This window comes from Chiloscyllium plagiosum, unplaced genomic scaffold (assembly GCF_037043375.1).
Source record: "Chiloscyllium plagiosum isolate Xiang-an unplaced genomic scaffold, Cpla_swu_hap1 HiC_scaffold_16, whole genome shotgun sequence".
NCBI classification, from domain to species: Eukaryota; Metazoa; Chordata; class Chondrichthyes; order Orectolobiformes; family Hemiscylliidae; genus Chiloscyllium; species Chiloscyllium plagiosum.
The window spans coordinates 59,967,912-59,990,693 of record NW_028270154.1 but is presented as its reverse complement, the minus strand read 5'-3'; the positions used below and the strand labels follow the sequence as shown (position 1 = coordinate 59,990,693).

The 22,782-nt window shown below is 53.4% G+C and overlaps 1 protein-coding gene across 3 annotated transcripts in view; it reads left to right on the top strand.

Annotated features, from left to right (window-relative positions):
- The window catches only part of LOC122556735 (uncharacterized protein KIAA0232-like), a 75,157-nt gene that overhangs the window by 12,297 nt on the left and 40,078 nt on the right, over positions 1–22,782 (top strand). The window contains exon 3 of one of the 3 annotated variants that reach the window (XM_087995441.1): positions 18,951–19,070. The exons of the other annotated variants lie outside the window; for them this stretch is intronic. The gene's annotated coding sequence lies outside the window, so the exon portion shown is untranslated. The remainder of the gene's footprint in view (positions 1–18,950; positions 19,071–22,782) is intronic. 3 annotated transcript variants of the gene reach the window in all.

The window sequence follows — 22,782 nt, the reverse complement described above, 5'->3', positions numbered from 1 at the left end:
AGGGGGGGGAGTGTGTGTGTGAGGGGGGGGAGTGTGTGTGTGTGAGGGGGGGGAGTGTGTGTGTGTGAGGGGGGGGGGAGTGTGTGTGTGTGAGGGGGGGGGGAGTGTGTGTGTGTGTGAGGGGGGGGGAGTGTGTGTGTGTGAGGTGGGGGAGGTGTGTGTGTGTGAGGGGGGGGAGTGTGTGTGTGTGAGGGGGGGGAGTGTGTGTGTGTGAGGGGGGGGGAGTGTGTGTGTGTGACGGGGGCGAGTGTGTGTGTGTGTGACGGGGGCGAGTGTGTGTGTGTGTGAGGGGGGGGGGAGTGTGTGTGTGTGAGGGGGGGAGTGTGTGTGTGTGACGGGGGCGAGTGTGTGTGTGTCTGAGGGGGGGGGAGTGTGTGTGTGTGTGTGTGTGAGGGGGGGGAGTGTGTGTGTGAGGGGGGGAGTGTGTGTGTGTGAGGGGGGGAGTGTGTGTGTGTGAGGGGGGGGAGTGTGTGTGTGTGAGGGGGGGAGTGTGTGTGTGTGAGGGGGGGAGTGTGTGTGTGTGAGGGGGGGGAGTGTGTGTGTGTGAGGGGGGGGAGTGTGTGTGTGTGAGGGGGGGGAGTGTGTGTGTGTGAGGGGGGGAGTGTGTGTGTGTGAGGGGGGAGTGTGTGTGTGTGTGTGAGGGGGGGGAGTGTGTGTGTGAGGGGGGGAGTGTGTGTGTGTGAGGGGGGAGTGTGTGTGTGTGGGGGGGAGTGTGTGTGTGTGAGGGGGGAGTGTGTGTGTGTGTGTGAGGGGGGGGAGTGTGTGTGTGTGTGTGAGGGGGGAGTGTGTGTGTGTGAGGGGGGGAGTGTGTGTGTGAGGAGGGGGGAGTGTGTGTGTGAGGAGGGGGGAGTGTGTGTGTGAGGAGGGGGGAGTGTGTGTGTGTGAGGGGGGAGTGTGTGTGTGTGAGGGGGGAGTGTGTGTGTGTGTGAGGTGGGAGTGTGTGTGTGTGTGTGAGGGGGGAGTGTGTGTGTGTGTGAGGGGGGAGTGTGTGTGTGTGTGTGAGGGGGGGAGTGTGTGTGTGTGAGGGGGGGAGTGTGTGTGTGTGAGGGGTGGAGTGTGTGTGTGTGAGGGGTGGAGTGTGTGTGTGTGAGGGGTGGAGTGTGTGTGTGTGACGGGGGGGAGTGTGTGTGTGAGGGGGGGGGAGTGTGTGTGTGGGGGGGGGGGGGGAGTGTCTGTGTGAGGGGGGTGGGGTGTGTGTGTGAGGGGGGGAGTGTGTGTGTGTGAGGGGGGAGTGTGTGTGTGTGAGGGGCGGAGTGTGTGTGTGTGTGAGGGGGGGGGGGGAGTGTGTGTGTGAGGGGGGGGGGCGAGTGTGTGTGAGGGGGGGGGAGTGTGTGTGAGGGGGGGGGGAGTGTGTGTGTGTGAGGGGGGGAGTGTGTGTGTGTGAGGGGGGGAGTGTGTGTGTGTGGGGGGGGGGAGTGTGTGTGTGAGGGGGGGGGAGTGTGTGTGTGTGAGGGGGGGTGTGTGTGTGGGGGGGGGAGTGTGTGTGTGGGGGGGGGAGTGTGTGTGTGAGGGGGGGAGTGTGTGTGTGTGAGGGGGGGAGTGTGTGTGTGTGAGGGGGGAGTGTGTGTGTGTGTGAGGGGGGGAGTGTGTGTGTGTGTGAGGGGGGGGGAGTGTGTGTGTGTGAGGGGGGGGAGTGTGTGTGTGTGGGGGGGGAGTGTGTGTGTGTGGGGGGGGGGGGTGTGTGTGTGGGGGGGGGAGTGTGTGTGTGTGGGGGGGGGGGGGTGTGTGTGGGGGGGGAGTGTGTGTGTGTGTGGAGGGGGCGGAGTGTGTGTGTGTGGAGGGGGCGGAGTGTGTGTGTGTGGAGGGGGCGGAGTGTGTGTGTGTGGAGGGGGCGGAGTGTGTGTGTGTGGGAGGGGTCGGAGTGTGTGTGTGTGGGAGGGGGCGGAGTGTGTGTGTGTGAGGGGGGGAGTGTGTGTGTGTGTGTGAGGGGGCGGAGTGTGTGTGTGTGTGTGAGGGGGGAGTGTGTGTGAGGGGGGGAGTGTGTGTGTGTGTGTGTGAGGGGGGGGAGTGTGTGTGTGTGAGGGGGGGAGTGTGTGTGTGTGAGGGGGGGAGTGTGTGTGTGGAGGGGGCGGAGTGTGTGTGTGTGGAGGGGGCGGAGTGTGTGTGTGTGGGAGGGGTCGGAGTGTGTGTGTGTGGGAGGGGGCGGAGTGTGTGTGTGTGAGGGGGGGGATGTGTGTGTGTGTGTGAGGGGGCGGAGTGTGTGTGTGTGTGTGAGGGGGGAGTGTGTGTGAGGGGGGGAGTGTGTGTGTGTGTGTGTGAGGGGGGGGAGTGTGTGTGTGTGAGGGGGGGAGTGTGTGTGAGGGGGGGAGTGTGTGAGGGGGGGAGTGTGTGTGGGGGGGGGGGGGAGTGTGTGTGTGTGAGAGGTGGGGGAGTGTGTGTGTGTGAGGGGGGGAGTGTGTGTGAGGGGGGGAGTGTGTGTGAGGGGGGGAGTGTGTGTGTGTGAGGGGGGGAGTGTGTGTGTGTGAGGGGGGGAGTGTGTGTGTGTGTGAGGGGGGGAGTGTGTGTGTGTGTGAGGGGGGGAGTGTGTGTGTGTGTGAGGGGGGAGTGTGTGTGTGTGAGGGGGGAGTGTGTGTGTGTGAGGGGGGAGTGTGTGTGTGTGTGTGTGAGGGGGGAGTGTGTGTGTGTGAGGGGGGAGTGTGTGTGTGTGAGGGGGGGAGTGTGTGTGTGTGAGGGGGGAGTGTGTGTGTGTGTGTGTGTGAGGGGGGAGTGTGTGTGTGTGTGAGTGGGGGGGAGTGTGTGTGTGTGTGTGTGAGGGGGGGGAGTGTGTGTGTGTGTGTGAGGGGGGGGAGTGTGTGTGTGTGTGTGAGGGGGGGGAGTGTGTGTGTGTGTGAGGGGGGAGTGTGTGTGTGTGTGAGGGGGGAGTGTGTGTGTGTGTGAGGGGGGAGTGTGTGTGTGTGAGGGGGGAGTGTGTGTGTGTGTGAGGGGGGAGTGTGTGTGTGTGTGAGGGGGGAGTGTGTGTGTGTGTGAGGGGGGAGTGTGTGTGTGTGTGAGGGGGGGAGTGTGTGTGTGTGAGGGGGGGAGTGTGTGTGTGTGAGGGGGGGAGTGTGTGTGTGTGACGGGGGGGGAGTGTGTGTGTGATGGGGGGGGAGTGTGTGTGTGAGGGGGGGGAGTGTGTGTGTGGGGGGGGAGTGTGTGTGTGGGGGGGGGAGTGTCGTGTGTGTGAGGGGGGGAGTGTGTGTGTGTGAGGGGGGGGGGAGGGCGAGTGTGTGTGTGGGGGGGGGAGTGTGTGTGTGTGAGGGGGGGGGAGTGTGTGTGTGAGGGGGGGGGAGTGTGTGTGTGAGGGGGGGGGAGTGTGTGTGTGAGGGGGGGGGAGTGTGTGTGTGAGGGGGGGGAGTGTGTGTGTGTGAGGGGGGGTGAGTGTGTGTGTGTGTGGTGGGGAATGTGTGCGTGTGAGGTGGGAATGTGTGTGAGAGAGAGAGGGAGGGGGATTTTGTGTGAGAGAGAGAGAGGGAGGGGGAATGTGTGTGTGTGAGAGAGAGGGAGGGGGAATGTGTGTGTGTGAGAGAGAGGGAGGGGGAATGTGTGTGTGTGAGAGAGAGAGAGGGTGGGGGAATGGGGGGAGTGTGTGTGTGAGGGGGGGAGTGTGTGTGTGTGAGGGGGGGAGTGTGTGTGTGTGAGGGGGGGAGTGTGTGTGTGTGAGGGGGGGAGTGTGTGTGTGTGAGGGGGGGAGTGTGTGTGTGTGACGGGGGGGGAGTGTGTGTGTGAGGGGGGGGAGTGTGTGTGTGTGACGGGGGGGAGTGTGTGTGTGTGACGGGGGTGAGTGTGTGTGTGTGTGAGGGGAGGGGGGGGGGAGTGTGTGTGAGGGGGGGGGGAGTGTGTGTGTGTGAGGGGGGGGGAGTGTGTGTGTGAGGGGGGGGGGAGTGTGTGTGTGAGGGGGGGGGGAGTGTGTGTGTGGGGGGGGGGAGTGTGTGTGTGAGGGGGGGGAGTGTGTGTGTGTGAGGGGGGGTGAGTGTGTGTGTGAGGGGGGGTGTGTGTGTGGGGGGGGGAGTGTGTGTGTGAGGGGGGGAGTGTGTGTGTGTGAGGGGGGGAGTGTGTGTGTGTGAGGGGGGGAGTGTGTGTGTGTGAGGGGGGGAGTGTGTGTGTGTGAGGGGGGGAGTGTGTGTGTGTGTGAGGGGGGGGAGTGTGTGTGTGAGGGGGGGAGTGTGTGTGTGTGAGGGGGGGAGTGTGTGTGTGTGAGGGGGGGGAGTGTGTGTGTGTGAGGGGGGGAGAGTGTGTGTGTGAGGGGGGGAGAGTGTGTGTGTGAGGGGCGGAGTGTGTGTGTGAGGGGCGGAGTGTGTGTGTGTGAGGGGGGGTGTGTGAGGGTGTGTGTGTGTGTGTGTGAGGGGGGAGTGTGTGTGTGTGTGAGGGGGGAGTGTCTGTGTGAGGGGGGAGTGTGTGTGTGAGGGGGGAGTGTGTGTGTGAGGGGGGGAGTGTGTGTGTGTGAGGGGGGGAGTGTGTGTGAGGGGGGAGTGTGTGTGTGTGTGAGGGGGGGAGTGTGTGTGTGTGTGAGGGGGGGAGTGTGTGTGTGTGAGGGGGGGGAGTGTGTGTGAGGGGGGGGAGTGTGTGTGTGAGGGGGGGAGTGTGTGTGTGTGGGGGGGAGTGTGTGTGTGTGGGGGGGGAGTGTGTGTGTGGGGGGGAGTGTGTGTGTGGGGGGGAGTGTGTGTGTGGGGGGGGAGTGTGTGTGGGGGGGGAGTGTGTGTGTGTGGGGGGGAGTGTGTGTGGGTGTGAGGGGGGGAGTGTGTGTGTGTGTGTGTGAGGGGGGAGTGTGTGTGTGTGTGTGTGTGAGGGGGGAGTGTGTGTGTGTGAGGGGGGAGTGTGTGTGTGTGAGGGGGGAGTGTGTGTGTGTGAGGGGGGAGTGCGTGTGTGTGAGGGGGGAGTGTGTGTGTGAGGGGGGGGAGTGTGTGTGTGAGGGGGGGGAGTGTGTGTGTGAGGGGGGGAGTGTGTGTGTGAGGGGGGGAGTGTGTGTGTGAGGGGGGGAGTGTGTGTGTGAGGGGGGGAGTGTGTGTGTGGGGGGGGGAGTGTGTGTGTGAGGGGGGGAGTGTGTGTGTGAGGGGGGGAGTGTGTGTGTGAGGGGGGAGTGTGTGTGTGTGTGTGTGTGTGTGAGGGGGGGAGTGTGTGTGTGTGAGGGGGGAGTGTGTGTGTGAGGGGGGAGTGTGTGTGTGAGGGGGGGAGTGTGTGTGTGAGAGGGGGGAGTGTGTGTGTGAGAGGGGGGAGTGTGTGTGTGAGAGGGGGGAGTGTGTGTGTGAGAGGGGGGAGTGTGTGTGTGAGAGGGGGGAGTGTGTGTGTGAGGGGGGGGAGTGTCTGTGTGTGAGGGGGCGGAGTGTGTGTGTGAGGGGGCGGAGTGTGTGTGTGAGGGGGCGGAGTGTGTGTGTGAGGGGGCGGAGTGTGTGTGTGAGGGGGCGGAGTGTGTGTGTGAGGGGGCGGAGTGTGTGTGTGAGGGGCGGAGTGTGTGTGTGTGAGGGGCGGAGTGTGTGTGTGTGAGGGGCGGTGTGTGTGTGTGAGGGCCGGAGTGTGTGTGTGTGAGGGGGTGTGTGTGTGTGTGTGTGAGGGGGGAAGTGTGTGTGTGTGTGTGAGAGGGGGGAGTGTGTGTGAGGGGCGGAGTGTGTGTGTGAGGGGCGGAGTGTGTGTGTGAGGGGCGGAGTGTGTGTGTGAGGGGCGGAGTGTGTGTGTGAGGGGCGGAGTGTGTGTGTGAGGGGCGGAGTGTGTGTGTGTGAGGGGCGGAGTGTGTGTGTGAGGGGGGGAGTTTGTGTGTGTGTGAGGGTGGAGTGTGTGTGTGTGAGGGGGGAGTGTGTGTGTGTGTGAGGGGGGAAGTGTGTGTGTGTGTGAGGGGGGGAGTGTGTGTGAGGGGGGGAGTGTGTGTGAGGGGGGGAGTGTGTGTGTGAGGGGGGAGTGTGTGTGTGTGTGAGGGGGGGAGTGTGTGTGTGTGAGGGGGGGGAGTGTGTGTGTGTGTGAGGGGGGGAGTGTGTGTGTGTGTGAGGGGGGTGTGTGTGTGTGTGAGGGGGGAGTGTGTGTGTGTGAGGGGGGAGTGTGTGTGTGTGAGGGGGGAGTGTGTGTGTGTGAGGGGGGAGTGTGTGTGTGTGAGGGGGGAGTGTGTGTGTGTGTGTGTGAGGGGGGAGTGTGTGTGTGTGAGGGGGGAGTGTGTGTGTGTGTGAGGGGGGAGTGTGTGTGTGTGTGAGGGGGGAGTGTGTGTGTGTGTGAGTGGGGGGGAGTGTGTGTGTGTGTGTGTGAGGGGGGGGAGTGTGTGTGTGTGTGTGTGAGGGGGGGGGGAGTGTGTGTGTGTGTGTGTGAGGGGGGGGAGTGTGTGTGTGTGTGTGGGGGGGGAGTGTGTGTGTGTGGGGGGGGAGTGTGTGTGTGTGGGAGGGGGAGTGTGTGTGTGTGAGGGGGGGGAGTGTGTGTGTGTGAGGGGGGGAGTGTGTGTGTGTGAGGGGGGGAGTGTGTGTGAGGGGGGGGGGGGAGTGTGTGTGTGTGTGAGGGGGGGAGAGAGTGTGTGTATGTGAGGGGGGGAGAGTGTGTGTGTGTGTGGGGGGGGAGACTGTGTGTGTGTGTGGTGGGGAATGTGTGCGTGTGAGGTGGGAATGTGTGTGAGAGAGAGAGGGAGGGGGATTTTGTGTGAGAGAGAGAGAGGGAGGGGGAATGTGTGTGTGTGAGAGAGAGGGAGGGGGAATGTGTGTGTGTGAGAGAGAGGGAGGGGGAATGTGTGTGTGTGAGGGGGGGAGTGTGTGTGTGTGAGGGGGGGAGTGTGTGTGTGTGTAGGGGGGGGAGTGTGTGTGTGTGGGGGGGGGAGTGTGTGTGTGTGAGGGGGGGAGTGTGTGTGTGTGAGGGGGGGAGTGTGTGTGTGTGACGGGGGGGAGTGTGTGTGTGTGAGGGGGGTCTGTGTGTGTGAGGAGGGAGTGTGTGTGAGAGGGGGGAGTGTGTGTGTGAGGGGGGAGTGTGTGTGTGTGAGGGGGGGAGTGTGTGTGTGTGAGGGGGGGAGTGTGTGTGTGTGTGAGGGGGGAGTGTGTGTGTGTGTGAGGGGGGGAGTGTGTGTGTGTGTGAGGGGGGGGGGAGTGTGTGTGTGTGAGGGGGGGAGTGTGTGTGTGTGAGGGGTGGAGTGTGTGTGTGTGAGGGGGGGAGTGTGTGTGTGTGAGGGGGGGAGTGTGTGTGTGTGTGTGAGGGGGGGAGTGTGTGTGTGTGTGTGAGGGGGGGAGTGTGTGTGTGAGGGGGGGGAGTGTGTGTGTGTGAGGGGGGAGTGTGTGTGTGTGTGTGAGGGGGGAGTGTGTGTGTGTGTGAGGGGGGGAGTGTGTGTGAGGGGGGGAGTGTGTGTGAGGGGGGGAGTGTGTGTGTGTGTGAGGGGGGGAGTGTGTGTGTGTGTGAGGGGGGGAGTGTGTGTGTGTGTGAGGGGGGGAGTGTGTGTGTGTGTGAGGGGGGGAGTGTGTGTGTGTGTGAGGGGGGGGGAGTGTGTGTGTGTGAGGGGGGGGAGTGTGTGTGTGTGAGGGGGGGGGAGTGTGTGTGTGAGGGGGGGGAGTGTGTGTGTGTGAGGGGGTGTGTGTGTGTGGTGGGGGGGGGAGTGTGTGTGTGAGGGGGGGAGTGTGTGTGTGTGTGGGGGGGGAGTGTGTGTGTGTGGGGGGGGAGTGTGTGTGTGTGGGGGGGGAGTGTGTGTGTGTGGGGGGGGAGTGTGTGTGTGGGGGGGGAGTGTGTGTGTGTGGGGGGGGGAGTGTGTGTGTGTGTGGGGGGGGAGTGTGTGTGTGTGTGGGGGGGGGAGTGTGTGTGTGTGGGGGGGGGAGTGTGTGTGTGTGGGGGGGGGAGTGTGTGTGTGTGTGGGGGGGGAGTGTGTGTGTGTGTGGAGGGGGCGGAGTGTGTGTGTGTGGAGGGGGCGGAGTGTGTGTGTGTGTGGAGGGGGCGGAGTGTGTGTGTGTGGGAGGGGTCGGAGTGTGTGTGTGTGGGAGGGGGCGGAGTGTGTGTGTGTGTGAGGGGGGGAGTGTGTGTGTGTGTGTGAGGGGGCGGAGTGTGTGTGTGTGTGTGAGGGGGGGAGTGTGTGTGAGGGGGGGGAGTGTGTGTGTGTGTGTGTGAGGGGGGGGAGTGTGTGTGTGTGAGGGGGGGAGTGTGTGTGTGTGGAGGGGGGGAGTGTGTGTGTGAGGGGGGGAGTGTGTGAGGGGGGAGTGTGAGGGGGGGAGTGTGTGTGAGGGGGGGAGTGTGTGAGGGGGGGAGTGTGTGTGGGGGGGGGGAGTGTGTGTGTGTGAGAGGTGGGGGTGTGTGTGTGTGGGGGGGGGGGAGTGTGTGTGTGTGAGAGGTGGGGGTGTGTGTGTGTGAGAGGTGGGGGTGTGTGTGTGTGAGAGGTGGGGGTGTGTGTGTGTGAGAGGTGGGGGTGTGTGTGTGTGAGAGGTGGGGGTGTGTGTGTGTGAGAGGTGGGGGAGTGTGTGTGTGTGAGGGGGGGAGTGTGTGTGTGTGAGGGGGGGAGTGTGTGTGTGTGAGGGGGGGAGTGTGTGTGTGTGTGAGGGGGGAGTGTGTGTGTGTGAGGGGGGAGTGTGTGTGTGTGTGTGTGAGGGGGGAGTGTGTGTGTGTGAGGGGGGAGTGTGTGTGTGTGTGTGTGTGTGAGGGGGGATTGTGTGTGTGTGTGAGTGGGGGGGAGTGTGTGTGTGTGTGTGTGAGGGGGGGGAGTGTGTGTGTGTGTGTGTGAGGGGGGGGAGTGTGTGTGTGTGAGGGGGGGGAGTGTGTGTGTGTGAGGGGGGGGAGTGTGTGTGTGTGTGTGTGAGGGGGGGGAGTGTGTGTGTGTGTGTGTGTGAGGGGGGGGAGTGTGTGTGTGTGAGGGGGGGAGTGTGTGTGTGGAGGGGGGGAGTGTGTGTGTGTGGAGGGGGGGAGTGTGTGTGTGTGAGGGGGGGAGTGTGTGTGTGTGAGGGGGGGAGTGTGTGTGTGTGAGGGGGGGAGTGTGTGTGTGTGTGAGGGGGGAGTGTGTGTGTGTGAGGGGGGAGTGTGTGTGTGTGTGTGTGTGAGGGGGGAGTGTGTGTGTGTGAGGGGGGAGTGTGTGTGTGTGTGTGTGTGAGGGGGGATTGTGTGTGTGTGTGAGTGGGGGGGAGTGTGTGTGTGTGTGTGTGAGGGGGGGGAGTGTGTGTGTGTGTGTGTGAGGGGGGGGAGTGTGTGTGTGTGAGGGGGGGGAGTGTGTGTGTGTGAGGGGGGGGAGTGTGTGTGTGTGTGTGAGGGGGGGGAGTGTGTGTGTGTGTGTGTGGGGGGGGAGTGTGTGTGTGTGAGGGGGGGAGTGTGTGTGTGTGAGGGGGGGAGTGTGTGTGAGGGGGGGGGGAGTGTGTGTGTGTGTGAGGGGGGGAGAGAGTGTGTGTATGTGAGGGGGGGAGAGTGTGTGTGTGTGTGTGGGGGGGGAGACTGTGTGTGTGTGTGGTGGGGAATGTGTGCGTGTGAGGTGGGAATGTGTGTGAGAGAGAGAGGGAGGGGGATTTTGTGTGAGAGAGAGAGAGGGAGGGGGAATGTGTGTGTGTGAGAGAGAGGGAGGGGGAATGTGTGTGTGTGAGAGAGAGGGAGGGGGAATGTGTGTGTGTGAGGGGGGGAGTGTGTGTGTGTGAGGGGGGGAGTGTGTGTGTGTGAGGGGGGGAGTGTGTGTGTGTGAGGGGGGGAGTGTGTGTGTGTGAGGGGGGGAGTGTGTGTGAGGGGGGGAGTGTGTGTGTGTGGGGGGGGAGTGTGTGTGTGTGGGGGGGGAGTGTGTGTGTGTGGGGGGGAGTGTGTGTGTGTGGGGGGGAGTGTGTGTGTGTTGGGGGGGTGTGTGTGTTGGGGGGGTGTGTGTGTGTGGGGGGGAGTGTGTGTGTGTGGGGGGGGTGTGTGTGTGTGGGGGGGGTGTGTGTGTGTGGGGGGGGTGTGTGTGTGGGGGGGGAGTGTGTGTGCGTGTGGGGGGGAGTGTGTGTGCGTGAGGGGGGGAGTGTGTGTGCGTGAGGGGGGGAGTGTGTGTGCGTGAGGGGGGGAGTGTGTGTGCGTGAGGGGGGGAGTGTGTGTGTGTGAGGGGGGGAGTGTGTGTGTGAGGGGGGGAGTGTGTGTGTGAGGGGGGAGTGTGTGTGTGTGTGTGAGGGGGGGAGTGTGTGTGTGTGTGAGGGGGGGGGAGTGTGTGTGTGTGAGGGGGGGAGAGAGTGTGTGTATGTGAGGGGGGGGGAGTGTGTGTGTGTGAGGGGGGGAGAGTGTGTGTGTGTGAGGGGGGGAGAGTGTGTGTGTGTGTGGGGGGGAATGTGTGCGTGTGAGGTGGGAATGTGTGTGTGTGAGAGAGAGGGAGGGGGAATGTGTGTGTGTGAGAGAGAGGGAGGGGGAATGTGTGTGTGTGAGAGAGAGGGAGGGGGAATGTGTGTGTGTGAGAGAGAGGGAGGGGGAATGTGTGTGTGTGAGAGAGAGGGAGGGGGAATGTGTGTGTGTGAGAGAGAGGGAGGGGGAATGTGTGTGTGTGAGAGAGAGGGAGGGGGAATGTGTGTGTGTGAGAGAGAGGGAGGGGGAATGTGTGTGTGTGAGAGAGAGGGAGGGGGAATGTGTGTGTGTGAGAGAGAGAGAGGGAGGGAGGGGGAATGTGTGTGTGAGAGAGAGAGGGAGGGGGAATGGGTGTGTGTGAGAGGGCGAGGGAGGGGAATGTGTGTGTGAGAGAGAGAGGGAGGGGTATGTGTGTGTGTGAGAGAGAGGGAGGGGGAATGTGTGTGTGTGTGAGAGAGAGGGAGGGGGAATGTGTGTGTGTGAGAGAGAGAGAGGGAGGGGGAATGTGTGTGTGTGAGAGAGAGGGGCAGGGGGAATGTGTGTGTGTGAGGGGCAGGGGGAATGTGTGTGTGTGTGAGGGGCAGGGGGAATGTGTGTGTGTGAGAGAGAGAGAGGGAGGGGGAATGTGTGTGTGAGAGAGAGAGAGGGAGGGGGAATGTGTGTGTGAGAGAGAGAGAGGGAGGGGGAATGTGTGTGTGAGAGAGAGAGAGGGAGGGGGAATGTGTGTGTGAGAGAGAGAGAGGGAGGGGGAATGTGTGTGTGTGAGAGAGAGGGGCAGGGGGAATGTGTGTGAGAGAGAGGGGCAGGGGGAATGTGTGTGTGTGAGGGGCAGGGGGAATGTGTGTGTCTGAGAGAGAGAGAGGGAGGGGGAATGTGTGTGTGTGAGAGAGAGAGAGGGAGGGGGAATGGGTGTGTGTGAGAGGGCGAGGGAGGGGGAATGGGTGTGTGTGAGAGGGCGAGGTAGGGGAATGTGTGTGTGAGAGAGAGAGGGAGGGGGAATGTGTGTGTGTGAGAGAGAGGGAGGGGGAATGTGTGTGTGTGAGAGAGAGAGAGGGTGGGGGAATGTGTGTGTGAGAGAGAGAGGGGCAGGGGGAATGTGTGTGTGTGTGTGAGGGGCAGGGGGAATGTGTGTGTGTGAGTGTGAGGGGCAGGGGGAATGTGTGTGTGTGAGAGAGAGAGGGAGGGGGAATGTGTGTGTGAGAGAGAGAGAGGGAGGGGGAATGTGTGTGAGAGAGAGAGGGGCAGGGGGAATGTGTGTGTGAGGGGGAGGGGGAATGTGTGTGTGTGAGGGGGAGGGGGAATGTGTGTGTGTGAGGGGGAGGGGGAATGTGTGTGTGTGAGGGGGAGGGGGAATGTGTGTGTGTGAGGGGGAGGGGGAATGTGTGTGTGTGAGGGGGAGGGGGAATGTGTGTGTGAGGGGGAGGGGGAATGTGTGTGCGAGGGGGAGGGGGAATGTGTGTGTGTGTGAGGGGTAGGGGCAATGTGTGTGAGAGAGAGAGGGAGGGGGAATGTGTGTGTGTGTGAGAGAGAGGTGGAGGGGGAATGTGTGTGTGTGAGAGAGGTGGAGGGGGAATGTGTGTGTGTGAGAGAGAGGGGGAGGGGGAATGTGTGTGAGAGAGAGGGGGAGGGGGAATGTGTGTGAGAGAGAGGGGGAGGGGGAATGTGTGTGAGAGAGAGGGGGAGGGGGAATGTGTGTGAGAGAGAGGGGGAGGGGGAATGTGTGTGAGAGAGAGGGGGAATGTGTGTGTGAGAGAGGGGGAGGGGGAATGTGTGTGAGAGCGAGATTGGGAGGGGGAATGTGTGTGTGTGAGAGAGGGGGAGAGGGAATGTGTGTGAGAGGGGGAGGGGGAATGTGTGTGAGAGAGAGAGGGGGAATGTGTGTGAGAGAGAGAGGGGGAGGGGGATTGTGTGTGAGAGAGAGAGGGGGAGGGGGAATGTGTGTGAGAGAGAGAGGGGGAGGGGGAATGTGTGTGAGAGAGAGGGGGGGAGGGGGAATGTGTGTGTGTGAGAGAGAGGGGGAGGGGGAATGTGTGTGTGTGAGAGAGGGGGAGGGGGAATGTGTGTGTGTGAGAGAGAGGGGGAGGGGGAATGTGTGTGTGTGAGAGAGAGAGGGAGGGGGAATGTGTGTGTGAGAGAGAGAGGGAGGGGGAATGTGTCTGTGTGAGAGAGGGAGGGGGAATGTGTCTGTGTGAGAGAGGGAGTGGAATGTGTGTGTGAGAGAGGGAGTGGAATGTGTGTGTGAGAGAGCAAGGGGGAATGTGTGTGTGTGTGTGTGTGTGTGTGTGAGAGAGAGAGGGAGGGGGAATGTGTGTGAGAGAGAGGGAGGGGGAAAGTGTGCCAGTGTGTGAGAGAGAGAGGGAGGGGGAAAGTGTGTCAGTGTGTGTGTGGGAGAGAGGGAGGGGAAAAGTGTGCCAGTGTGTGTGTAGGAGAGAGGGAGGGGGAAAGTGTGCCAGTGTGTGTGTGAGAGAGAGGGAGGGGGAAAGTGTGCCTGTCTCTGTGTGTGTGCCTGTGTGTGTCTGAGAGAGGGAGTGGGAAAGTGTGCCTGCGTGTGTTTGAGAGAGTGGGTGGGGGAAAGTGTGCCAGTGTGTGCGTGTGTGAGTTAGGGAGGTGCAAATGTGTTTGTGTGTGTGAGAGAGAGGGAGGGGAAAAGTGTGAGAGTGAGAGAGGGAGGTGGAAAGTGTGCCTGTGTGTGTGCGTGAGAGAGAGAGGGAGGGGGAAGTTCTTGGACACATGCATCTCCATCAAGGACAGACACCTCAGTACCTCACTGTACCACAAGCCCACAGATAAGCTCATGATGCTGCACTTCTGTTGCTTCCACCCGAAACACATTAAAACAGCCATCCCCTACGTACAAGTCACACACACACACAGAATCTCTTTAGATGAGGAGCAAAAAAATGGATACTTGAAGGTGCTGAAAGAAGCCCTCATAAGAATGGGATACAATGCTGAACTCACTAATTGTCAGTTCCAACGTGCCACAGCGAAAAACCATTATGACGACCTCAGGAGACAGACACAGGACATAACCAAGAGGGTACCCTTTGTCGTCTAGTACTTCCCGGGAGCGGAGATACTACACCATGTTCTTCACAGCTGCAATGCATTATTGATGATGAATGTTCCTGGTTCTTCCCTATGTCTCCATTTCTCACCTTTAAACAACTACCAAATCTTAAACAGATCATTGTTCACAGCAAACTACCTAGCCTTCAAGGCAACATTGACCATAACACTATACAATCCTCTCATGGCAACCACTGCAAAATATATCAGAATGTCAACATGGATGCTACCATTACACATGGGGATACCACCCACCACATGCGCGGCAGGTACTTGTGTGACATGGCCAATGTTGTCTATCTCATACCCTGCAGACAAGTATGCCTGCAATATTGGTGAATTCTTGCAGACGCCACAACAACTGATGAATAGACACTGCATTATAATCGCCTGACAGGGATGCCCCTCCCAGTGGGGGAACACTTCTTGGTCAAGGACATTCGGTCTTGGGTGAACTTTGTCCAAGATGGGCTTTGAAATACACAACAGCACAGAGACTCATAGCCAAATTCGGTACCCATGAGGACGGACTCAACCGGGATCCTGGATTCATGTGACACTACTGGTGACCCCACTACACTATACATTCTCACTCACCCACACACAAACACACTGGCGCAGTCTCCCTCTCATACAGACACACACACACTCCCACTTCTCTGTGTGTGTCTCTCTCTCTCGCAGGCATAAATTTCGTTATGCACACACGCATATGTCTAATGGGTGAATTTGTATTTGCAGATACGTTCTATTTTGTTCAAAAAGAACACAATATTTAGGCAGTCAGTCAATGTGACATTTTATAAATTCCTACTTTGAAAATAAAACAAGTCTGACTCCAGGTTGAAATATAGACAGACTCTAACCTCACACCTTTGATGTATTATCTGAGCTGAGAAGTCATCGTTTTTAATACACAGCCATCTAGGTATATCTAAGACATTGCATCAGTTGTATGACACTTGATCTTTTACTTATAAATTCTGCGTCTTATTTGTCGAAGGAGCAGTGCTCCAAAAGCTAATACCCTCAAATAAACCTGTTGGACTATAACCTGGTGTTGTATGATTTTTAACTTTAAAATTTAAAAAAGCATTGCCAGTTAATTCAGTGGCAGGAAGGAATCACTGACAGGAATTCTGCTTGCTGTGTGGAATGCCAACGTTGAAATAAGTGTGAATCAAGGCTGGTTAGAGTCATACTTGATGCAAAGGATTGTTGTGGTTGGACGTCAGCCGTCTCAGTTCCAGGATATCTCTGCAGGAATTCCTCGCGGTAGTCTCCTTGGCCCAGCCATTTCCAGCGGATTCATTAATAACCTTCCCTCCGTCGTCATTTCTGAAGTAGGGATGTTTTCTGATGATGACACATCACCATTTGCGAGACCTCATACTGAAGCAGCCCCTGCCCAAATGCTTTATTCAGGCTCGAACCGATAACATTCACAACACGTATGCCAGGCAAAGAACATCTCCAACAAGAAAGGATCTCACCATCATTTCTTGACCGGAATGATGTTACCACCACTGAATTCACCACTATAAACATTCTGGAGGTTACTATTGACCAGAAACTGACTGGACTTACCCTATAAAACAATGGCTATAAGAGCAAGTCACAGAGAAGAAATCCTGCAGTGAGTAACTCACCTCCTAATTCTCCAAAGCCTGTCTACCATCTACAAGGAATACTCCCATTTTCCTGGGTGAGTGCAACCCCAACAACACTGAAAAACTTTTGATCATCCAGGGTAAAATTAGCCCACTTGATTGATACCACATACACTAACATTCACTCCCTCCACCACCAATGCACAGTAACAGCAGTATCTGCCATCTACAAAATGAAGTGCGGAAATTCACCGCTACTACTTAGTCAGCACCTTCCAAATTCACAACTACATGTGTCGTGAAGGGTAAGGGCAGCAGATATATGGGACCACCACCACCCGCAAATTCCCCTCCAAATCATTCTTTTCCTGATTTGGAACATATCGCTGTTTTTTCAGGGTCACTTGAACTTCCTCCTTAACAGCATTGTGGGTCTAGCTATACCACGTGAACTGCAGCAGTTGAAGAAAGCAGATCACCATCACCTTCTCGAGGAGAACGCAAGATGGTAAATAAATGACACCTGTATCCCATGAATGTTTTTAAACATTCCACACAGACTAAATATGATACATAATAATATACATCTTAGCTGTCCCACATATATAGTGTTAGAAGAATTGTGATAGGCAGTGTATACATGGGTAAACATTTTCTAACATTCATCATGGATTTTCTGTAGAATTACTGCATTAATCTGAGGAATTAGCAGTTTTACAACAGCAGGGGTCATACTTTAAAACTTCAGTGTAGTTTTACCTATTTCTTTTATCTCTGAACACTTCAGGAGTGGTGAATCACTGAAGGCTTATTCTAGCAGCTGTTCCAATCACCACTTGCTCCTTTTATTGGCAATTTAAAGTATAATCTAATTTTAAATCATGAATGGGATGATTGCTTGATGCCTGCATGGCCCGAGGTTGTGTTAACCATCTGGAGTATACTTGATATTAAGCCGATTAAAAGAGATATTTTAAATCTTGCAGCTGATTATAAATTGATTATTTCAAATTGTGCCTTTGTGAAGTCTTATCTTAAGTTGTTCTCATAAGCCCTGCATAGTTTGTATATTTGTTAACGTGTATGTTTTTCAACAATTGGTTTATACCCTTATATAATAATATCTGAATGGATTTAAATTTTACAAAGCTTCCTTCTCACCACATATGCATACTCCAACAATATGCATCTTTATGCATATTCTTACTTACCTTGAAATGTACTATCGCTGAAACGAATGCATTCTGTTTCATGGTTGCTCTCCTTTACATCCCTCTTGATCCAAACACACATTCACTGCTCCTTTCCCTTTACCACCGACCCAATATGCAAACACAATATCTTTTTCAAAAAAAAGCACACAAACTCTTATTTCCTGAAGTATGCTCTGAAAATGTAATAGGCTTTTTTCAACCATTTTAGTGGAGTAAATGTTTTTGTTTTACCTGAGAATGTCAGGTAAATGGAAATGATCAGGTTAAGTGCCTAATTTTTGTAGAAAGTGCATAAAGACTAATAGAATATTAATTAAAATATTAAATGGATTCTAAAATTGAGGGAAATAGAACATTGGTTTAAAGAGTTCAGAAAGTAACTTTGTGAAAGTGAGTTCAAACATGTCCAAGAAAGCATGTGACTTGTAGGCCTTTGGTATTCATTCTTTCCTTTATTGGTCAGAGCATTGAGTATAGGAGTTGGGAGGTCATGTTGTGGCTGTACAGGAAACTAGTTAGGCCACTTTTGGAACATTGCATTCAGTTCTGGTCTCCTTCCTATTGGAAAGATGTTGTGAAACTTGAAAGGGTTCAGAAAAGATTTACAAGGATGTTTCCAGGGTTGGAGAATTTGAGCTACAGGGAGAGGCTGAATAGGCTGGGGCTGGTTTCCCTGGAGCATCGGAGGCTGAGGGTGACCTTCTAGAGGTTTATAAAATCATTAGGGGCATGGATAGGATAACTAGACAAGGTCATTTCCCTGGGGTGGGGAAGTCCAGAACGAGAGGGTATAGGTTTAGGGTGAGCGGGGAAAGATATAAAAGAGACCTAAGGGGCAACTTTTTCACACAGATTGTGGTGCGTGAATGGAATGAGCTTCCAGAGGAAATGGTGGAATTACAGCATTTAAAAGGCACCTGGATGGATATATGAATAGGAAGGAGTTAGATTAGGTTAGGATATCTGGGTGGCATACACGAGTTGGACCGAAGGGTCTGTTTCCGTGCTGTACATCTCTATGTCTCTGTGTCTTAGATTAAATGCCTCGCAAACTACCTGGGGAGGTAATTGATTAAAATGTTTACAAAGTTGAAATGTATGATCAACAGAGAAACAGGGAACACTAGCACTTTGCCTTTAGGAAAAAATATTGATATTAGGGCAGTTTTTAGTTTGTGAAAGCTAAATTTAGGTTGGAAAGAACTCAGGTTTGTTTTAGTAGTTCAGAGAGGTTGGGAAAAATCTAGAGTATCTGTTCTTGTTCAACATGAGAAGTCAGTGGGTTAACCTATATATTTTTTTGTTTCTGGAAAAGATGGAAAGAATCACATCTGAGTGTGGGGAAACATCTGAAAGAGAGAGCTTGGAGCCATGCCTATTAAGTAAGAAATTAAAGTATTAGTGTAGGAGTGATACTTCATTGGGGTTGAGTGTTTGTAAAGAATGTTGAGAAAAGGATGTTGAATTGTTTTTATTGTTTTATACAATCTTTCAAAATGTAGCTTTTTAATTCTTCTGTGATAAGCTTTTTTCTCTCATTCAGCATACATTAGCAGACTTGTGTGCATATGTTCAGTGACTACAGTAACTATTTTACAGAAGTAAAGTTTGTGTTCTATCAGGCCTGGTTTCACTCTAGGATCTGGCTTGCCCAGAATTGCAGTCAGCTAGGATCATAACATTAATTACTTGCAGCATGTAACCAAAGTGTGCAGTGCCTCTATCACTTGAATGACTAAAAATGTTATTGCAACTAGAAAATAATTTCATGGCGAGAGGGAAGGTGTAAAGGAGAATGTGTGTGTCCTTGTGAAGGAAAGAAAGTTCAGTCTATACCTGTTCTTGTTTGCAATCATGTCCAAAATTTTGATGCCTAATTCCTGTATTGCTGTATAACTTTTTGACGAGGCAGTGAACTTCAAAGGAAAGTTTTTTTTTTAGTCCTGCAGTTCAAAATATTTACTTTTTCTCCATTTTGTTCTACTTAATTGAAACTTGTGTATATAGTTGAACTTTAGAAGAAGATTTTTAACATTAATTTTCATTAATTTGATGAATGTCTGATACAACCAGCCTATGTGGGGACAACATTTTAACAAAAACAGTTGCAAAGACTTTGTCATAGCATCTTTATTATAAATACCTTGGGTTGTTTGTTTAACCATCTTTTTAATGGACTAACTGAAATGGAGAGATCCGTTTTAGAGTTCCATGTTTTTAAACCCTCAGCAAGTAGTCTTTAAAACATAGTTTATTCCAAACTTGGTCACAATTAAGTTCCTAATACAAAGAAGCTGTAGCCAGAGAAAATCATGGAAAGTTAGGAAAGTTCAAAATATTTGAACTAATTAGAGAAGAAAAATTAAGACACTTCAGATCAGGCAAGACAAAAGTTTGGAGGGTTTTCAGATTACCACTATCGTTTGAAGTAATGGTGTTCACGGAAGGGGAAAGTGAAGGAGGACACAATGGGGAGAAGGTCATTATTCGCAGCAACATCAACTCGCCTAAAGGCAAAAACAGACAGCAGTAAATATGAAAAGTGCCCAAAAATGTATCATGTAGCCCGATTAACCTTCACCCTCTTGAGATTAGTAGCAGTGTAGATGCCCATCTGTAATCAATTTGATTCATTTCATGTCATGGTAAGAAATGGCTGGAGGCATTGAAAACAGCAAACAGACCCTGACAAAATCTTGACTAGCGCTAAGGATGCACGCTCCGGAACTAGCTGTACTGAGCTGTTCTAGTACACTTACAACACTGGCATTGTTGAATATGGAAAATTGCCCAAGTATAGCCCTGCTGGTATCTCTTTGGTCCCAGTTGTCTTGTTCTTTACGTTCTTGATGGCAATTTCTTCCAGGTTAATGTTCAGCTTCTGAGGTGAATTCAATCCAAGCAGATCTATTAAAACATTGCAAGAAGACAGCACAGCAGATTTCAACAAGGTCTGAACTGCAAAGAACATCCTGGTTTACTGGTGGTAAGTAGTAAAGTCAAGCTGCCTGAGAAAGGAAACTTGGCTACTGCAACAATTGGAGATGTGTAATACTGCTGGAAATGCCAACAAAGTTTGTTGGATAGTGTTGCTCAACAGATTGAAAGAAGAATTAGACAAACAAGTGAAAGCCAAACCAGTTTCCAGGGTGGCATCACGTACTTTGAGAAGATCTTCATGCTTTGGAATGTTGTATTCCAGCATAATCTGCAACCAGCATATTCCCCACATGATCATTACCACCAAGCCAGGGGGATTAACCCTGGTTTAATGGAGAGTGCAGGAGAGCATCAGAGGAGTAGCACCAGTCATACCTAAAAATAAAATGTCAATCTGGTGAAGCTACCAAATAGGACTAAGTGCATGCCAAACAGCAAATAATACACAGAGCTATGCAATCCCATAATCAACTGATAAGATCTAAGTTCTGAAGTCCTACCACATCCAATCACGAATGGCGACGGACAATTAAACAACTCACTGGAAGAGGAGGTGGCTCCACGAATATCCCCATCCTCAATGCAAACGATAAGGCTGAGGCATTGCCAGCAACCTTTAGCCAGAAGTGCCAAGTGAATGATCTATGTTAACCTCCTGCATTGATCCCCACCATTGCAGGTACCAGTCCTCGGCCAATTCATTTTATTTCATTGATGTCAAGAAACGACTGGAGACACTGGATGCTGCAAAGCCTATGGGCCCTGATAATAGTACTTAAAACTTGCCATTCCTCTAGCCAGTCTATTCCAGTACAGTTACAACACTGGCAACTACTGAACAGTGCAGAAAATTACCCAGGTATGTGCTGCACATAAAAAGCAGGACAAATCCAACCTAACCAATAACTGCCCCATCTGTCTACTGTCCATATCAGTAAAGTGATGGAAGGCGTCGTTAACAGTGTCATCAAGCAGCACCTGTTCAGCAATAACTTTTTTAAAAATTCATTTGTGGGACATGGGTGTCGCTGGCTGGCCAGCATTGATATCCCATCCCTATTTGCCCTTGAGAAGTTGGTGGTGAGCTGCCTGTTTGAATCAGTGCTGTCACTCTCACCTCACCTCAGGAATTCAGATTTTTTAGTCCATGGTTGAAACAAGGCTGCAATGACATCAGGAGCTAAGTGACCTTGGCAAAAACCAAACTGGGCTTCACTGAGCAGGTTGTTGCTGAGCAGGTGCTGCTTGATAGCACTGTTGTTGACCCCTCCCATCATTTTACTGATGATGGAGAGTAGACTGATTGGACAGTAATTGGCCAGGTTGGATTTGTCCTGCATTTTGTGTACAGGACATACGTGGGCAATTTTCCACATTGTTTGGTAGGGCAGTGTTGTAACTGTACTGGAAGAGCTTGGCTAGGGGAGCAGCAAATTCTGGAGCACACGTCTTTAGTACTATTGCCGGAATGTTATCAGGTCCCATTGCCTTTGCAGTATCCAGTGTCTCCAACCATTTCTTGATATCACATAGAGTGAATCAAATTGGCTGGAGACTGGTATCTGTGATACTGGGGACCCTGGAGGAGCCCAAGATGGATCATCCACTAGACACTTCTGACTGAAGATTGTTGCGCATGCATCGACCTTGTCGTTTGCACTGTGTGCTGGGCTCCTTCATCATTGAGTTCAGTTTGGGTCCGCCAGACCCACTTGGCTGCTAATCTCATTACGGCCTTGATTCAAACATGGACAAAAGTGCTGAATTCCTGAAGGCTGGTGAGAGTGACAGCCCTTGATATCAAAGCTGAAAATGTGTTGCTGGAAAAGCGCAGCAGGTCAGGCAGCATCCAAGGAACAGGAGAATCGACGTTTCGGGCATAAGCCCTTCTTCAGGAATCTTTGCCCTTGATATCAAGGCTACATTCAACTTAGTGTGGCATCAAGGAGCCCTCACAAAACTGGGAATCATTGGGTATTGGGGCAAACTCTTTGCTGGTTAGAGTCATACTTGGAACATGAGATAGCTGTGGTTGTCCTCAGTTCCAGGACAAATCTGCAGGACTTCCTCAGGATGGTGTCCTAGGTCCAACAATCTTCAGCTGCTTCATCAATGACCTTCCCTCCATCATAAGGTCAGTAGTGAGGATGTTTGCTGATGAGCGCACAATGTTCAGCACCACTCACAGCTTCTCAGGTACTGAAGCAGTCCATGTTCAAATGCAACAAGATCTGAACAATATTCAGGCTTGGGCTGGCAAGTGGCAAGTAATGTTTGTACAACACACAAATGTCAGGCAATGATTGTCTCCAATAAGAGAGAATCTCAACCATCATCCCTTGACATTCAATGATGTTACCTTCACTGAACTCCCCCACTATCTACATTCTGGGGGTTACCATTGACCATTGACTCATTGGGATTTGCCACAAAAATGCAGTGGCTACAAAAGCAGATTAGAAGCTAGAGTAGTAAGTCACTCATCTCCTGACTTCCCAAATCCTGTCCATCATCTACAAGGCATAAGTCAGGACTTTCGAATACACTCCACATGCTTGGATCGATGCAGCTCCAACAGCATTCAGGCTTGATACCATCCAGGACAAAGCAGCCCACTTGATTGGCATTATATCCACAAATGGGGAGAGAGTGAGGTCTGCAGATGCTGGAGATCAGAGCTGAAAATGTGTTGCTGGAAAAGCGCAGCAGGTCAGGCAGCATCCAGGGAACAGGAGAATCGACGTTTCGGGCATCAGCCCTCCTGAAGAAGGGCTTATGCCCGAAACGTCGATTCTCCTGTTCCCTGGATGCTGCCTGATCTGCTGCGCTTTTCCAGCAACACATTTTCAGCTTATATCCACAAATATCCACTCCCTCCACCACTGACACTCAGTAGCAGCAGTGTGTACAATCTACAAGATACACTGTAGAAATTCACCAAATATCACAGACAGCACCTTCCAAACCCATGACCGCTTCCATCTAGCAATATCACCCATTGGTGGATCTGAATTTTGTAGATAACATTGCCATGCTGGATGAAGAATCATGTGCACACCAAGACGTGACTACACTTTTGAACAGAGGTTGGTGTATGCATCACTTGTGAGAAAACCAGGACAATGATAACTGGTGGAAACAAGTTCCATCCTTTACCATTGGGCAACAAATCATGGAGGATGCCAACCACCTTCCCTGAATAGGCTGCAACAACTCCAGGGCGGATCATGTAGGAATTGACAGCCACACAAGAATTGGCAGTGCAGCATTTTTCTTCCAGTGGCAGCACACAGCCATAAAACTTTAACTCTGTACCATTAGTCATACCAACTGCAATTTATGCCAGTGAAACATGAAAGAGAATTAATGTGTCACGTAGTCTTGACAAACACCAACATAACACCAATATAAGAAATATTACATGCAGCAAAGTGCTGCAGAGGACTCATCAGGGATAAATGTAGATACCATGGAGGGACTATAGAGTCCGGCAGGACAAGTACATCAATTCCCAAACAGGTCACTTTTTTTTATTTGAGGGTCCCTCTTTTGCAGATCTGTCTTAAATGTGCGACCTGTTAATTTTAAACATTGACTTCTAATTCTACATCCTCCCAGAGGAGGAAACATCTTTTCCAAAACCTAACTGTCAAGATCCCTTAAGATCTCTCATGTTTCAATCAAGTAGTCACCTACTCTTCAAAATACCAGCAGATGCAAACCTGCTGTTCACAGAAAGATCACAGAAGCGCTTCACA